We start from the raw sequence: 18,866 nt of genomic DNA, 5'->3' as shown, positions 1-18,866 counted from the left end.
GTCTCAATTGGATACCAGCTGCATATGTTTGAGATCCTCTTTTATTGTGGGTGTTCAACAAGAGCTCCAGGCAACCGCTCTGGTGGTCTGTGGTTTAAGGTTCCTTTGGTCTATGTGAATGAAATTTACCCGAGTTTGTATTAATGTAATTACAGGTGTCATTAGTGGTTAATATGACTGAAGGGGGTCATTGGTGATTATGGGGGATAAGTAGCTGTCACAGAGATGATGTGGTTTGCTACAGTACTTCTCCCTCCCCTAGACGACAAAAAAAATCGGTGAAGAAAAACAGAAATATGTGGTTATTGTTCCCTGGGTCTCTGGTAGAACAAGTAGATCTAGTGCCTATTGAGATGCAGGCAGCAGGTGGACAGACGAGATCACTAAGATCATGTAGGATAGTGGAGGCAAAAGAGATAATAATGTGGTGGTAGCATCCTGGGTCACTGGTGGAGCAATCCGGTACCAACTGAGATGCAGGAAGTGTGCGGATGAGCTCATTCACCAGAACCATAGGAGGTAATGTAGACAAAGAGGTTGTTGTGTAGTGAGACATCGAGGACAAGGAGAGACGCAACGGCAGCTTGTCGGACTGGTCAGAATAATGAAGGAATTATTGATGGATCTGCATTGCCCTAGTGGCAACGTAGAGTCAGCAAGGCAGACTGTGGGTCCTGCTTTGTGCAGGTGGCGTGTTTGAGTCGACAGAGCAGCAGGATACAGTGGACATGGTAGGTGAATCTGACAAAGGAGCAGCTGTGGTGGGTAGGTGTAGGACCTGCTTTGCCCTGGCAGCAACGGAGAGTCGGCAGGACAGGCTGTAGGTCCTGCATGATGTAGTTGATGTAGCAGATGAGTCTGTTGGATGGGTAGGTGATGATTGTAGGGAAAGTCACAACTGTGACAAGGTCACAGGCAAAAAATCCACGATGGGCAAAATTTTTATTTTAAGTCCACAAGAGGCTTTGTTGTAGTCTGTCCAGCCTGTCTCTCGTCTGTCAATCAACTGGTGTACAGATTCTTGAGCCTATTGGGCTCTATCACATCTACATTTGAAACTGAATATGGAGTCTGCCTCCACATCATTGCCTAATGCATTCTATTTGTTAACTACTCTGACACTGAACAAATTCTTTCTAATGTCTCTGTGACTCATTTGGGTATTAAGTTTCCACCTGTGTCTCTTTGTTCATGTTCCACCCATGCTAAATAGTTCGTCTTTGTCCACCCAGTCAATTCCTCTGAGAATTTTGTAGGTGATGATCATGTCTCTCCTTACTCTTCTGTCTTCCAGGGAAGTGAGGCTAAGCTCTCGTAGCCTTTCCTCGAAGCTCATACCTCTGAGTTCTGGAACTAGTCTGATGGAATAACTCTGAATCTTCTCTAACATTGTCTTGTGTTTAACTAGGTATGGATTTCATACTAAAAGATTGGTCTGATGTAAGTGATATACAAGGTTCTGAATGATTCCTTATACAAGTTTCTAAAGGCAGTTCTTATGTTGGCCAATCTAGCATATGCCGCTAATGATATTCTTTTGATGTGGGCTTCTATGGACAGGTTTGGTGTGATATCAACCCCCCCATATTTTGCTTTCTCTTTGACTCTTGCAGGATTTCACCCTCCAGATGGTATCTTATGTTTGGCCTCCTGCTCCCTTCACCTAATTTCATTACTTTACACTTTCCTGAGTTAAACTTGAGTAGCCATTTTTTAGACCATTCATCCAGTTTGTCCAGGTCATCCTGTAGGTTCTGTCTATCTTCGTCTGTCTCGATTCTCCTCAAAATTTTTGCATCATCAACAAACATTGAGAGGAATGAGAAATCTTCCACCCTCTGGAAGATCATTTACATATATCAGAAACAAGATGGGTGACAAGTTCAGAGCCCTGTGGGACTTCTTTGGTAACATCTCGCTACTCTGATGTCTCCCCCTTCACTGTTACTCGCTGTTTCCTGTTACTTAGATACTCTCTTATCCACTAGAGCACCTTACCTTTAACTCCTGCCTGTTTTTCCAACTTTTGTGACAGCCTCTTATGGGGTACTGTGTGAAAGGCTTTCTGACAGTCTAAGAAAAGGCAGTCTGTCCACCCTTCTCTTTTATGCCTAATTTTTGTCGCCTGGTCATAGAATTCTATTAAGCCTGTGAAGCACAATTTACCATCTCTGAACCCACGCTGGTGGTGGTTACAAAGCTCCTCTCCAGATATTCTACGAGCCTTTTCCTCACGATCTTCTCCATTACCTTGCATGGTATACAAGTTAGGGAAACTGGCCTGTAGTTCAGTGCCTCTTGCCTATCACCCTTTTTGTATATTGGGACTACATTAGCTGTCTTCCAGCTTTCTGGTAGGTCTCCTGTTTTCAGTGACCTGTTATACACCAAGGAAAGTGGCACACTTAGTACTTTTAGACCCTCTTTTAGTATCCATGGTGAAATTCTGTCAGGCCCAACAGCTTTTGTCACTTTCAGCTCAAACATAATCCTTTTGATCTCATCATTGGTAAGCTCAAATTCCTCCAAGGTTGCTTGGTTTACCACCACCTCTCTTTGTACAAGGGGTTCTCCTTGCTCTATTGTGAAGACCCCCTGGAATCTCTTGTCGAGTTCTTCACACACCTTGTCATTCTCTGTGTATCTGTTCTCCCATTTTCTCAGTTTCATCACTTGTTCCTTCACTGCTGTTTTGCCTCCTGATGTGGCTGTGAAGCAGTTTTAGTTGGGCCGTGGCTTTACTCGCAATGACATTTTCATACTATCTTTCTGCTTCTCTCAATGTATACGATTTTGGATGACAAGATTCAAAGACTATGGTATTTTTTTTAAGTTAATTTGATATAATCTTGGTTACAGCATTCGTATGTTAGAAATGGTATGACATGTTATGATAGGTTGAGAAGAGGATGCTTGTTACAGGATGCTAGTTGAGTCAGCGCTGCTGGCAAAGTTAGGTAGGACGTAGAGCTGAAGGTGCCACCCCTCCCCCCTCCCTCCCTCTCTCTCTCTCTCTCTCTCTCTCTCTCTCTCTCTCTCTCTCTCTCTCTCTCTCCCTCTCCCTCTCCCTCTCTCTCTCTCTCTCTCTCTCAACTCTCTATCTCTCTCTATCTCTCTCTCTCTCTCTCTATCTCTATCTCTCTCTCTCTCTCTCTCTCTCTCTCTCTCTCTCTCTCTCTCTCTCTCTCTCTCTCTCTCTCTCACACACACACACACACACACACACACCCCAGTTGATTAACGGTTGAAAGGTGAAACCAAAGAGCAAAAGCTCAACCTCCACAAGCACAACTAGGTGAGCACACACACACACATCCACAGGGTCGTTAGAAAGAACTTTCTCAGTGTCAGAGTAGTTAACAGATGGAATGCATTAGTGCTGTGGTAGAGGTAGACTCCATACACAGTTTCAAATGTAGATATGATGGAGCCCAGTAGGCTCAGGAATCTGTACACCAGTTGATTGACAGTCGAGAGGTGGGACCAAAGAGCCAGAGCCACCACAAGTACGACTAGACGAGTACACACACACACACACACACACACACACACACACACACACACACACACACACACAGTGTTGGGAGCTGTGACTTCCTGGTTTTCCCCAGGGCGAGAGGGGAAAACCAGGAAGTCACAGCTCCCAACACAACACCCCCAGAGGCGAGGGGGGAACCCACAACCAGCTACACAGTAACACCCGAAGGGAGAACAACCCCGCCTCCCTCCTCTGCATAGAAAATCCCCCCACCCCAAACCCTCCCTGCCCCCATTCAAATGTTCAGCCAAATCTCCCTCCCCCCACACCCAATCCCCACCCTTTTACCCCTCCCCTCCCCCCGAGTCCTCCCTCCCCCCCTTTCCTTCCCGTCCTCCCTCCCCTTTCACCCCATACCCTCCCCCTTCACTGGATCCCCCGCCCCTCATCCCAGTATCCTCTAAGACCCTGTTATCCACCTCACAGGTCCTCACACCCATGGAACAGCCTCCCCCACCAGCAGAACACTCACCAGGGAGGCGATTTGAGAAGGGACAGAACAAAGTGAGCCTCAAAGCGAAGTACACTAACATAGATGGAATTACAAATAAAGCAAATGAGCTTGGAGAACTGGTACTAGAGGAAAACCCAGACATAATAGCCCTCACAGAAACAAAGATCACGAAAACGATAACAAACGCAGTGTTCCCACAGGACTATTATGTTATGAGGAAAGAGAGGGAAGGAAGAGGTGGGGGTGGTGTAGCTCTGCTGGTAAGAAAAGGCTGGGATTTTGAGGAGACGGATATTCAGGGCTGTGAAGGTTTCAGTGACTACATAGCAGGTACTGTAACAAATGGAGGGAAAAAAATTATAGTCGTAGTCATATATAATCCACCACCAAATGACAGAAGACCTAGACAGGAATATGATAGAAACAACATGGCCACCATTAACATAATAGAAAGAGCAGCTTCTGTTGCTAGCAGAAATGGATCTGTACTACTAATTATGGGAGACTTCAACCATGGGAAGATAGATTGGAAGAACAGAGACCCGCATGGAGGACCAGAAACATGGAGAGCTAAGCTGCTGGACGTGGCAACAAGAAACTTTCTAAGCCAGCACATCAAAGAACCAACAAGAATGAGAGGAGAAGATGAACCAGCAATACTTGATTTGATATTTACTCTAAATGAGTGCGATATAAGGGAAGTTAAGATGGAAGCGCCCTTGGGAATGAGTGACCACAGTGTATTGAACTTTGAGTACCTGGTAGAGCTAGGACTTATCTCCCCCAAAAAAGAACTAGGAATCAAAAGGCTGGCATACCGAAAGGGGAATTATGAACAGATGAGAAGTTTCCTAAGTGAAATGTGTTACCAAATGTGTTACGGAGACCATAAGCAGTCTCCGTGGTGTAGTGGTAAGACACTCGCCTGGCGTTCCGCGAGCGCTATGTCATGGGTTCGTATCCTGGCCGGGGAGGATTTACTGGGCGCAATTCCTTAACTGTAGCCTCTGTTTAACGCAACAGTAAAATGTGTACTTGGATGAAAAAACGATTCTTCGCGGCAGGGGATCGAATTCCAGGGACCATAGGATTAAGGACTTGCCCGAAACGCTACGCGTACTAGTAGCTGTACAAGAATGTAACAACTCTTGTATATATCTCAAAAATACCTTGGGACACAGACCTCAGAGACAAGTCTGTACAGGGTATGATGGACTATGTTACCCAAAAGTGTCAGGAGGCAGTAAACAGGTTCATCCCGGCCCAAAGGGAAAAATCCGAGAAGCAACAGAAGAATCCATGGTATAATAGGGCATGTATGGAAGCGAAGACACTGAACAAAAGGGCGTGGAGGAACTTCCGGAATAACAGAACACCAGAAAGCAGAGAGAGATACCAGAGAACCAGGAATGAGTACGTCAGGGTGAGACGAGAAGCAGAGAAAAGTATTGAAAATGATATATCAAACAAAGCCAAGACCGAACCAAAGCTACTCCACAGTCACATCAGAAGGAAAACAACAGTGAAAGAACAGGTAGTGAAACTTCGAACAGGCGAGGACAGGTATTCAGAGAATGACAGAGAGGTGTGTGAAGAACTCAACAAGAGGTTCCAGGAGGTCTTTACAATAGAACAAGGTGAGGTCACTGTGCTAGGAGAAAGGGAGGTAAACCAGGCGGCCTTGGAAGAGTTCGAAATTACGAGAGAGGAGGTCAAGAGACACCTGCTGGATCTGGATGTTAGAAAGGCTGTTGGTCCAGATGGGATCTCACCATGGGTACTGAAAGAGTCTGCAGAGGCACTTTGCTTGCCACTCTCCATAGTGTATAGTAAGTCACTGGAGACGGGAGACCTACCAGAAATATGGAAGACGGCGAATGTGGTCCCAATATACAAAAAGGGCGACAGGCAAGAGGCACTGAACTACAGGCCAGTGTCCTTAACTTGTATACCATGCAAGGTGATGGAGAAGACCGTGAGAAAAAACCTGGTAACACATCTGGAGAGAAGGGAGTTCGTGACAAATCGCCAACATGGGTTCAGGGAGGGTAAATCTTGCCTTACAGGCTTGATAGAATTCTATGATCAGGTGACAAATATTAAGCAAGAAAGAGAGGGCTGGGCGGACTGCATTTTCTTGGATTGTCGGAAAGCCTTTGACACAGTACCGCATAAGAGGCTGGTACATAAGCTGGAGAGACAGGCAGGTGTAGCTGGTAATGTGCTCCAGTGGATAAGGGAGTATCTAAGCAATAGGAAGCAGAGAGTTACGGTGAGGCGTGAGACCTCCGATTGGCGTGAAGTCACCAGTGGAGTCCCACAGGGCTCTGTACTCGGTCCTATCTTGTTTCTGATATATGTAAATGATCTCCCGGAGGGTATCGATTCATTTCTCTCAATGTTTGCGGACGATGCTAAAATTATGAGAAGGATTAAAACAAAAGAGGACTGTTTGAGGCTTCAAGAAGACCTAGACAAGCTGAAGGAATGGTCGAACAAATGGTTGTTAGAGTTTAACCCAACCAAATGTAATGTAATGAAGATAGGTGTAGGGATCAGGAGGCCAGATACAAGGTATCATCTGGGAGAGGAAATTCTTCTGGAGTCAGAGCAGGAAAAAGACTTGGGGGTTATCACGCCAGACCTGTCTCCTGCAGCACATATCAAGCGGATAACATCAGCGGCATATGACAGGCTGGCCAACATACGAATGGCATTCAGCAACTTGTGTAAAGAATCATTCAGAACTTTGTATACCACATATGTCAGGCCAATCCTGGAGTATGCAGCCCAGGCATGGAGTCCATATCTAGTCAAGGATAAGACTAAACTGGAAAAGGTTCAAAGGTTTGCCACCAGACTAGTACCCGAGCTGAGAGGTATGAGCTACGAGGAGAGACTACGGGAATTAAACCTCACTTCGCTGGAAGACAGAAGAGTTAGGGGGGACATGATCACCACATTCAAGATTCTGAAGGGAATTGACAGGGTAGATAAAGACAGTCTATTTAACAGAAGGAGAACACGCACAAGGGGACACAGGTGGAAACTGAGTGCCCAAATGAGCCACAGAGATATTAGAAAGAACTTTTTTAGTGTCAGAGTGGTTGGCAAATGGAATGCATTAGGGGGTGATGTGGTGGAGGCTGACTCCATACACAGTTTCAAGTGTAGATATGATAGAGCCCGATAGGCTCAGGAATCTGTACACCTGTTGATTGACGGTTGAGAGGCGGGACCAAAGAGCCAGAGCTCAATCCCCGCAAACACAACTAGGTGAGTACAACTAGGTGAGTACACACACACACACACACACAGGGGTCTGGTAGCCTGGTGGATAGCACGCAGGGCTCGTAATTCTGTGGCGCGGGTTTGATTCCCGCACCAGGCAGAAACAAATGGGCAAAGTTTCTTTCCCCCTGAATGTTCCTGTTACCTAGCAGTAAATAGGTACCTTGGAGTTAGTTAGCTGTCACAGGCACACACACACACACTCACACACTCTCTGACACTATGTGATGTGGTGGAAGCTGACTCCATACACAGTTTCGAGTGTAGATATAATAAGAGCCCAATAGGCTCAGGAACCTGTACACCTGTTGATTGAAGGTTGAGAGGCGGGACCAAAGAGCCAGAGCTCAACCCCCGCAAGCACAATTAGGCGAGTACACACACAGGCCTCGCGGCTGAGTGGACAGCACTCTGGGGTCGTAGTCCTAAGGTTCGATCCCAGGCAGAGGCAGAATTTATTTCACCCTGATGCCCCTGTTCACCTGGCAGTAAATATGTATCTGGAAGTTAGACAGCTTCTAGGGGCTGCTTCCTGGGAATGTGTGTGTATGTGTGCGCGCGTGTTAAGAGAAATATACGTAGTAGAAATAGAGGGAAAAAAATGGTTAGAAAGGCGGAGTCTAAGAGCTAATAGCTCGATTCTGCAGATACAATTAGTGAATATACACTCACTCTGTGCTGAGAGCGAGTAGTGGCAACGGGACATTTTTGCCCGAAACGCTATGCGTGCGAGCGGCATTACAAGAATTTAAAACTTCAATGCTCTGTACTCTCATAAACCCAATGTACTGTACGTTCTTGTATACAAATAAATAAATAAATAAATAAAAGTATCGCTCGACAGGGTTTGTGTACGTTTGCAGTGCAGCACTGGAGAAATTTCCCTGATTTTCTTGGATATATCGACAAAATTTACGAACATCCCTCCAATATGTTTGTTACAAATGCAGGTAATTTGTCATTAACAGCATCAACGAACAGAAAACCTAAGAGAAAGCATTCAGATATGATTTTCAAGAATAAAGAGTAAATAAAGGGGGAGTGTCCTCCCAAATGATGCATGCACTGCGTACCAAGTGAGGAAGATAACCTTCACAGACATCAATAACTCTGACTCCTGGTTTAACCTTGACGACGGGCGGACGTCTGTACCGCTACTTCGCCTAGGAGCCGCCCGATCACGATCTATTTGGCAGAGATTGGCACACGCCAATCACCTTGGATCACAGGACAGTTGGTAGATTTTGACGTTTTCTGATTGGTTCTTCCGGAGGGGTGATGGTGTCTGGCGCCGGCTTGGCCGAAAGGTACCGAGAGTTAGTGGGTCTTGGTGGGTCCTCAAACCAAGGGCGGCTGGTATCTGTTCTGCCGGAGGGCACCCGATGACTTTCGCGTTTAAGTTGGCGGTCCAAGTTTCTATTTTTCTACAAAGTGTTTTCTGTGTGGGGCGGAGCCCTGGTGCCTGTCATCCTGAGGGACTCTTGGGGATCCACAATCAGCTGCCTGTCAGTGTGTTTAGTGGCCGCGAAGTACATTAGTTTCACTGATAACCGACATTCATTTCGCCATTAGGCTTCACGATTAACCCTTCACGGGTACCCCGGGGCGCATCCGATCCCACGATTGTCGTCGCCCCTGAATCAACAACATCGATAACTTTTAATATCTGCCAAATTATGAACATTGATGCGCCACAGTAAGTGCCGTATCTTTCAACATCACTCGTGCAGTTACCGGGAGGGAAAACCTTCAGAAGACATTGTTAAGGCTAGATAGACAGACAGGCTAGACTTACAAGCTAGACAGACTGACGGGCTAGTCAGGTTTGTCTGGTACAAGTCAGCCCCTCTAGTGTGACCAACCTTCCCGGACCAGTCGTGTCCAACTGTGGGTTACTGAGGACGTGGTAACACCGCACCTCTCCACCTTGTCCTGCTCCCAGTATAGAGAAAGATTTGACTATGATAGGTGGAACTTCCCAGGTAAATTCTCAATGTCCGTCTCTGTAAACAGCCACACCTCACCACTTATATTTCCTCACACGAAACACACATACATGTGGAATAATATTAACATTTATTGAATAACATTATTTTTATATACAGAATAACATGACACATTTATAGAAAAAGATATTTACTTAACAAAATAGCATTGTATTTATTATTTACATTTACTTAACACGTATTTTTATTTACGGAATAAAAAGACATTTACTTAGAATAACGTGAAACGCGTATTTATTTACGGAATAACAAGACATTTACTTACAGAATAACGTGAAACGCGTATTTATCTACGGAATAACAAGACATTTACTTACGTAATAAATTGCAGGGGAGCAAATCCTATATGTGTGTTGGAGGAGCGAGAGAGAGACAGCACCGTCCTGCAAGATAGCCAGACACCAACTGCTGCCGCAGGAGTCGTGTCCTGTGCCTCCGCCTCGCTGCCAGGCGCACCACGACACCCACACATCCTCTCCTCTAACTACTTTTACCTGGATTTTTTTTTAATTCGTACTGTGTTCTTCTTCTTGTCATTTAGAAAAGATAATAAGCAAAGTCATTTGAACATTTAAAAAGACAAATTGCGTCATACATAGGCAATTTTCCTGTACAAAATTCCTTGTAATACGCCCACGAATATTTATCTCTTTATGGTAATTTCTAGCTGGTTGATATGGCAACGCTTCCCTTAGAGCATATTAACACTAGAGGAAACTCCCAACTGTTTTGGTAGAGCAGATTTTTCTGTTGAAGTAATTTATAATGCACTCCGTTATAGCCTAGATTAGTTGCCCAGACCACACACTAGAAGGTGAAGGTATCTACTACTATCTCCTCTACTACACTTTGCTCCTCACCTCTCTCTAGCCTATTTATTGCCTGCATCTACTTCCTCTTCACCATGGGAGACATCACCCGTCACGCAGGGTGCAGTCGCACCTCCACAGATGGCTCAAAAGGGCCACTACTTACGGGCTATTCATGCCCGTGCCACCTTTTGGGTGGCTTAATCTTCATCAATCAATCTTCCTCTTCACAATCGACTTGAGAATGGTCCAGTACGGACCGAAAGGTCGTCGTCCCTTCACCTACTAGTGTGTGGTCTGGTCAACTTACTTTAGCCACGTTATTGTGACTCATCGCCTGCATAGCTTAGATTACTCTCCTATGGTTTCTTTTGATGTTAGCCCGAAACGCTATGCGTGCTAGTGGCTTTACAAGATTGTAAAATCAACATCAGTCCTAAATGTTCTCTCTTAACCCTCAATGTACCTTCTTGTATATAAATAAATAAATAAATAAATGTTTGGTTTTAGGTCCATCCTCTGGAGGGTCATTAGGCCACACAAGTGCTTAATGATCGGCCCACTGGATGATGAGTGTGGGACGTGCATGATTATTGAAGTAAACTATATGTAACTGGGTCGCCACAGATGTAAGTTGCTCAGCTTAGACTAGAGACATGATTTTGTTGTCATTGCTAATGTTAAATAGTATATCGACTGTACTGTTGCTAGAACTATAGATTCTATAATAGTGTCTTTCCTCAATTATGTTCACTTTTTATACTGCTTATTTTGTAAGGGGCACGAAAAAACAAAATCCAAATTTAAACATTTCTAGACTGAGTATATATATATATATATATATATATATATATATATATATATATATATGTATATATATATACATATATATATATATATATATATATATATATATATATATATATATATATATATATATACATATATATATATATATATATATATATATATATATATATATATATATATATATATATATATATATACACTATTTTAGAGCCAAGATAATGCATATTAGGCCTAGGATTACTTGAATTAGCCTTTGGGCTAGTCAGTATTATCAAAATAACTTTTTGTGTTTAATTTCAGTCTATTTATGTATGCTTGACTAAATAGTTGGTGTAAGTACTAGTGGAGGAGATGGCGCAGGTGGGAGCTAGCAGCCACAGCACGTCCTCCGCTTTCTGACTACTGGCTTCAGGCATCATACGTGCCTCGCCTATCCCTCATACAATCTACTTGTATACTATGTACTTTTGCTTAATTTTTATTATATTAGTATTATTATATTATTATTAACATTGGATAAAAACCCACACTTGTGTTTTGGTGAAATTTATGTAAAGAATTTACACGGTCTCTCACACTCTCCTAGGAGAGTGCTGTATCAATGTCTGAGTATGTGGTTAGGACGAGACTTCCATCTCAACGTCTAATGACGCTGCTGTCTGCGGTAATGTCTTCTAAGGAACTATGGTCGTGTCATTTCTGTAATCCTGCTATTCTGATTTACCTGAGGGCCACTAACCCTAGTGGCCTCGACGAGGACAGGAAGCCGGGAAATAGTCGAAGGTCCCCCCCCCCCTCCCCATTTGCCTTGGTGATCTTTTCCTGGTATATTTTGAAATTAAGCAGTTACGGCTTCGGCGGGTAGGCGGTTCCATGGGTTAATAAGCCTGTGGTGAAAAACCATCTCTTCTTCACAGTCCTACGTTCTAACTTGTTCTGTATTACAAATTTCAATGTGATCAGCTCTGTCGTGCTTTATTTGAAGAGTTGGTAGTTATGAGACATGGTCAACACCCATACCTTTCCTGGCATGGGCGTTGACTTATTAACTAGTTTTGCACTGAACTTATAGTAATGTATTTTTATAAGTGTTGTTATGGATGAGGTCACCCGTCCAGCCAACTGCCGGCACGAGGCACTTGGAGTTTTGGAATCACTTTATTAACTCTCGTGTTCTTGATAATATCCTCATAATGCACCCAGAGTTCGCCAATGCAGACTACTAATCACATGCCTCTGTATGACTAACCATCTTGTATGATGGGGATCTTTTAGCATCACGTAGATACACCTTATATTCCCCTTCATATAGTCTAGGGTAGCTGCATAATGCAGATTACCTAAATGTATTAATATAAAAAACATTCAGCAACCAGGCTTCCTTGCGACCGCTTGGTAAACAATAAGTAGCATTGGATACCTTATATAATATATAATTATATATATAATTATATAATATATAATTATGACAATGTCAGACCACGGAGGAAAAATGAAACAGGAAATTTCCTTAAGTACTTTCGTATATTAAATACATCTTCAGAAGGTCATTTTACAGATCGAGTGATGGGTATAAATAGGCAGGAAGGAGTGGTGAAGTAAGGTGAGGTACAATACTTGGACAACGCAGACGGCCCATTGGCCCATCAGATGCACCCAATTGGCACATCCGATGTAGCCCAATGGCCCATCTGATACAGCAGACATACAAGCATAATATATAGGTAATTATAACATAAAGAAGTAAATATATACAATAAATTAGTGAGACAAATGTTTTTCAATGATTCTACTTAAATCGCCCTTTAGCTGATCTATTAGAAATGGATCTAAGTCCATCCATTTCTTAAACCTGGGGGGCTCCCAGGTTCGATTCTAGGATGAGATAGAAATAGTTGGACACATTTCTTTTCACCCAATGCATCTGTTCGCCTAACAGTAAATAGGTACCCGAGAGTTTGGTAGCTATTGTGGGGTTGCATCCTGGGGAGGGTCAGTAGTTTGACCTTGGGGAAACCTCGATACATGCCTAAAGTAATTGCCCGAAACGCTGTGCGTGCTAGTGGCTTTCCAAGAATGTAAATTCAACTTAATTTCTGTTTTCACTGTTAAACCTCAATGTACCTTCTTGTATATAAATAAATAAATAAATAAATAAAACAAATATACATAGGTCTCCTGTCCCCGAGAAAACGAATTGTAATCAGTTTTTCGTGTTGGTTATCTTTGTATTGGTGGGGTGACAAATTATATTCTTATATATAAAGAGGCGCGCCTCGTGTCAGTTCTAATCAGTAATTGGATGTAACTACATGGGTGTAGCCTCGCCCTTGAATCAGTAAACCGATAGGATAGGCGGAGGGATTGCGAGGTTTGTGCCATGGTCAGCTATTATTACCTGTAAAACAAATGTAGGTTTATTGGAATAAAAAGTGAACACTTGTGCACCCATTCCCACTAACTTAATAGCCAGGCCACGACCAATTCCGGCTCCAGCACCTGTCACTAGTGCACGCCGGCCCGTAAATTTTCCCATAGTTGCGTCCCTGTGCTCGTGTTGTTGTCCTTGCTGTGATCCGATAGCCACAAATCCTCTTGCAGCGCTCGTACAACTAACAATCCTCCCAGCAATATTCGTAGAAGCAACAATCCTCCCTGCAGTGCTTGTACACACTGGTTTCTCTCTGCAGTGCTTGAACAGACTAATCTTCCCTGCAGTGCTCCTATCGGTAACAATTCTCCTTGCACTTGCAGACAACAGCACTCTTCTCTGCAGTGCTCATTACAGGGGGGTACAATCTTGCATGTAGTTCTCATACAGGCAGCAGTACTATCTTCAGTGCTCTTACAGGCTCCAGCTCTCCTACAGGCTACGCTCCTCCCTGCGCCGTCACTGGCTTCTCCCCCCACTTTATCAGCTGCTACACACAACGCCTCCAATATTGGCAGCTCTTTATATTAACGTTGACACAGTAATGCCGTAAATACTTTTTTCCACGTAACGTGTACAATAATAGGATATGGGCGTTATACATAAAAGTTCAAATTTGATTTTCATCACGTGTGAGAGTTTGTAATAATAATATCAATATAAATAAATTGTGACTGTGAGGTGGCGTGAGCGGACCGTGACCTTGGGGGAGTGTTGTGGCCAACACTGGAGCAGCGAACAGCGCCTGGCGACACACTTGAGCAGCGAACAGCGCCTGGCGACACCCTTGAGCAGCGAACAGCGCCTGGCGACACACTTGAGCAGCGAACAGCGCCTGGCGACACCCTTGAGCAGCGAACAGCGCCTGGCGACACACTTGAGCAGCGAACAGCGCCTGGCGACACACTTGAGCAGCGAACAGCGCCTGGCGACACACTTGAGCAGCGAACAGCGCCTGGCGACACACTTGAGCAACAAACAGCGCCTGGCGACACCCTCGTCGCCACCTTCAACCCTCCTTAAGGTACGTCTACACTATTCTCATGACATCCTAAAAAGGCATTCTAAGGGAACTTAAAAACTCTAATCAATGTGTACTGGAGAATTTAGCTGTTCGAGAGCTAGGTTATAGTTATATAAAGATGTGATAGCGAACTAGTGATAAGATATCTGTTAGGCATCTTTGAGTATTGATTATCTGGGTAAAACCGTGATGCACCGCTTACCGGAAAGGTGTTGTAACGGTTCCATTGTTACGTAAAGTATGGTGATAAATAAACACAGACACTAAGATACTATATATATATTTGGTCGAATATACAGAAGTACACAGGTGATACTTTGGTGTGAGTTGAGCGCACTGAGCGTCGGTACAGTATCTCGCAAGTGTCTGCTCTAGACCACACTTGAAAGTAGACTGGCCAATGTTCGCTAGACCGCTGCTTATATTGCTCGGGCAACACCTCACCGTGTTGCCCGGGCAACGCCTCACCTCATTCATCTCCAAAGGTTGACAGGAATATTAACACTATATTTGGAGCGAGTATATTATTGGGATAATCTACTCGCTACAGTGTACTGTCTACGGGATTGGTACACTGGGTCAGTCACTATACATGATTCAACCCATCCTCCGAATAGACAATACGTTTTAATATTAAGTGTAATAAGTAAATTTTCATACTTACGTATTTAATACATAATTGCACTTATCGGGCTGTTACAGTTACCGGCTCGCCTCCCTAGAATATTCTCCCCGAAAAGAGGAATTCGTTTTCTTTAATGTAAAGGGTGTGCTGTTTTCTTTTCTTAATTTTTGCGGCAACTCAGTCAATTTTGCTTATACTCGTATACTCGGCACAAATTTTGCCTTTATAATGTAAGGTATCATGAAAATTGGCCGCTTTTGAGACAATTAAGTATAGCAGAAGCACAGTCACTGACATTCAAAGGAAAGAAGGGATGAGATAACTATTTAAATTACGATTTAAATCCTTCTAATTTTTGCTCGTTCGTCAATGAGAACTGATGCCAACGCACTGGCCAATAAACTGAATAATACTGGCCACTAAACAATAGATTGATGAAGATTAAGTCACCCAAAAGGTGGCACAGCCATGAATAGCTCGTAAGTGGTGGCCCTTTTGAGCCATTACCAGTATCAATAGATGATACTGGAGATCTGTGGAGGTGCGATCGCACCCTGCCTGACGGGAGATGTCTCCCGTGGCTAAACAATAAACTGAACCTATCATAAAGAAGAACGACGACCATTGACCGTCTAGTGCTCCAATAGAGCACTAGTCCTGACCAACATTCAAATATTAATCCATCAACCACGAAGCAGAGCGTCTCCCAACATCAACTCTAGTGCAGGGTCCCCTTGAAAAAACTTTTCCGATTTTACATAGGTTTACCGTGACAGACACTAACAATAGTAGCCTTGAAGAGGAAAGGAAATCGGCAGATTGTCGAAGGTTTGCCTTCATATTTTCCAGCTATACAGTATTTTAAAAGAAAAGTTAACAGATGTTTGACTTTTATCCTTCGGCTGGCAAGCTGTTTCACCGATATTTACCAACCCTCTGGATAAATACTTATATGACACAAACTAGACATATCAGTAGGGAAAAGAACTAACAATTCTCCAAATAGTAGGACGTGATTCAGTTTTCATGGATATATTCATTTTCCGGTGTTCGACTTCAGTTTGGAAATATGAAAAGGCACAGTTTGGTGCATTCAGATGGTAAAGTTTTATGACATTAATTACAAATGGCATAAGAAAGAAGCAAATATTAGTTATATTTAGAACTTATAACAGAAAAAAATTTAAGTAAAACAGTTGATATAAAAAGCTGTATAAAATTAAAAGTTGTTAGTTTCATCGCAGTGAATGTAACCATGTGATCATGGGCGCATTCGTTCAACAACAATAACACACGTGATCCTAGATTTTGCGGTCATCGGGAGAACAAATCCTTCATGCAAACTGCACCTACTATCAAGAAGAAAAGATCCTAGATTCGGGCATGGTATGTAAAGTTTTCTCGGTATTTATGTAGATAATTCCTTCATATGTAATATTTTACTAATTGAAAAGAATGCAAATGTTTCATTGCTGTTTAGTTAAATAATTTTCAAAAACTAGTTACAGTATTAAAGTTTTGCTTGTTATGTGTAGGAAGAATATATTTTACTGCATATTAGTATACACATTCCAATACGTTTTTAGTATGCAGCATGTTGTTTTTATCAATTATGTTTTTTATAATAAGCTTCCTAGAAGGTTGTAACAGATCCCATGAGCACCACACCAGAAACAAATACCTAGTTGATATTCCAAGAGTACGACTTAGTCAAATTAGAAATGCTTTACAAATCGAGGGACCTCGAATGTGGAATGACCTACCCTTATTTAAAAACTAAGTACTACCTAATTAACTCAATGTAACCTACCTCACCCCCAAAATGTCAACCCATCTCTTCTATTTAAAACAATGCTGTTTGTTGACCAAATTGTATTTTGCTTTTTGCTGTCATGTTTCACCCCCCCCCCCCTTCCCTTTTTTTCCATTTTTTTCTTATTTTTTCTCAACACAATTTATACTTTAATCTTTATTAGTATTAAGTTTTAGTCTTAGTGTTTTTCCTGCCCGAAACGCTTTGCGTAATAGTGGCTTTAGGAATTGTATGTACTAGCTCTATCTATAAATCCATCAACTTTTGTATCTTACCTTGTATGTATGTACTTTACCTGAATAAATAATTGTATTTGTATTTGTAATAAGTAGATGATACAGAAAGCAGTACAATGTCTGTCACAAATCATTTTACTGCGACAGCATTAAAACCACAAGTCAGTAGAATAAATATGCCTGGAAGATCGACCCCCAGCCAGCATACTAGCAGGTAAAAAATATCATTTAATCAGCTTGTGACAAAATTACAAATAAAGATGTGTTATGTTATGTCATTGTGTTAGGTTAGCCTAGCTATTATTTCCAATTTGTTTTTTAATGTGTATTAGTATGCAGTATTAGGCTATTGTAACAAATTGGAATGTACAACGTCCAATATTTTTTTGGCAGATTCGTTCTTGGCTCCTGAAAACTATCTTTACTTACCAGATGTACCAAGAATAACTCCAGACAATAATGATGGTATTGTTTATAAAATCATTTGATTATGGCCTTTATAATACATTAATATCAAAGTTTACAACCTTGTGTAATACAGTAAGTCCTTGTTTTAACAATAACAACAGTATTTTTTTCTATGCTCAGCATAATTGGCTTGAAATCCATTATCCCATTATAATTTCTATCACTTTGATCATTGGCTTAGACAGTTACAATATCATCAAAACATTTAATGTAGCTTCTCTTGCTACAGTTATAATGTATCCTATTCAGAATGTATATTTTTTTTAACAGAAGGTCTCCGGACACTAGCAATTTTAGCTAAAGAGAACCTTCATCGTGAATATTTGAAAATAAACTCGGCTCTCCAGAAAAAATGTGAATATATGAAGCGAAGTTTAAATATTGAGGACCTAAATTATCTGAAGCTTTCACACAAGAAAGGAAAAGGAGAAAATGACTGCAGGATTATTGAAATCAATCAAACACAACGTTCAAACTTATCAGAAGGTAATTTTTTATTTAGTTATTTATTCCATGACCCATGTTTGTGTTCATATATCATAGTATAATGATAGGTTTAATTGTTAGTGTAGTGTAATTTTGCCTCAGACTTAAAATTATTTAAGTTTTTGGTGTTTTATTATTCAAAATTTGTTTATAGATAATCCAAGGTTATAGTCAACTTCTTCTTTGAAAACAGATATTTACCTGAATGCCACAAACTCTAGTAGCCTAGAAGAGTACAGGAAGCCCGCGGCTTGTCGAAATTCCCCCCATTTGCCTCTATGATCTTTTTTGGGTATATTTAGAAATTCAGCACAGTTTTGGCAGTTACAGCTCTGGTGGGTGGGCAGTTCCATGTGTTAATAACCCTCTGGGTCAAAAATAATTTCCTGTTGTCAGCCCTACATTTTGGTTTGTTGAACTTGAAACCGTTACTCTTTGTTTGTATTACATCTGAACCAAACTAGCCAAACTTTTTTTGATAATGTCATTGACTGCTTCATATCTGGCAATCTTTCCTTGTGTCTTATGACAGATTAGGCCTTGGCTGCCATATTGGTCTGCCCTTGCATAGCCGCAAATACACCGGTGTTCGGTGGAGATAGGGGCAGCAAGGCGCAGGGCAAAACCAATACTTAGAGCCCGATGGTCATAGACAGCAAAAAAATGTAGATATTTTACAGATTATAAATAGATAAAGTGTTGTGGAATTACCATACTTAAAGGTTGATTTTTGGCCAAACAGCCCTTCTGCCTGCTTCTCTTTCACCTCCACCCATTCAAAGTTCTGACTTCTCAACTAGTGTACCAACATATACTCAAACATATTTACCAGCTGCAGAACAAACACGAAAATCATTGAATTCTGGTACGTCCCT

At 42.2% G+C, this 18,866-nt stretch overlaps 1 protein-coding gene and 1 long non-coding RNA gene across 5 annotated transcripts in view; one reads left to right on the top strand and one right to left on the bottom strand.

The window, feature by feature from the left end:
• LOC123750097 (ipis-1) overlaps positions 1-9,764 on the bottom strand; it is a 51,112-nt gene extending 41,348 nt beyond the window's left edge. For 3 of the 4 annotated variants that reach the window (XR_011225411.1, XR_011225410.1, XM_069316442.1), the window contains exon 1: positions 9,607-9,764. The gene's annotated coding sequence lies outside the window, so the exon portion shown is untranslated. Of the gene's footprint in view, positions 1-8,356; positions 8,919-9,606 lie in introns of all 4 variants that reach the window. The other variant, XM_069316443.1, reaches the window with a different exon arrangement.
• Positions 9,765-12,673: 2,909 nt separating this feature from the next.
• LOC138358331 (uncharacterized) lies at positions 12,674-17,985 on the top strand. Its single transcript, XR_011225332.1, has 3 exons — positions 12,674-14,363; positions 17,431-17,502; positions 17,776-17,985. It is a non-coding gene; the product is annotated as an uncharacterized lncRNA (long non-coding RNA).
• Positions 17,986-18,866: the final 881 nt, after the last annotated feature.

Source organism: Procambarus clarkii, chromosome 83 (genome assembly GCF_040958095.1).
Source record: "Procambarus clarkii isolate CNS0578487 chromosome 83, FALCON_Pclarkii_2.0, whole genome shotgun sequence".
NCBI classification, from domain to species: domain Eukaryota; kingdom Metazoa; phylum Arthropoda; class Malacostraca; order Decapoda; family Cambaridae; genus Procambarus; species Procambarus clarkii.
Note: the sequence above shows the minus strand (reverse complement) of the source record. Positions and strands in the feature narration are given on the sequence as shown.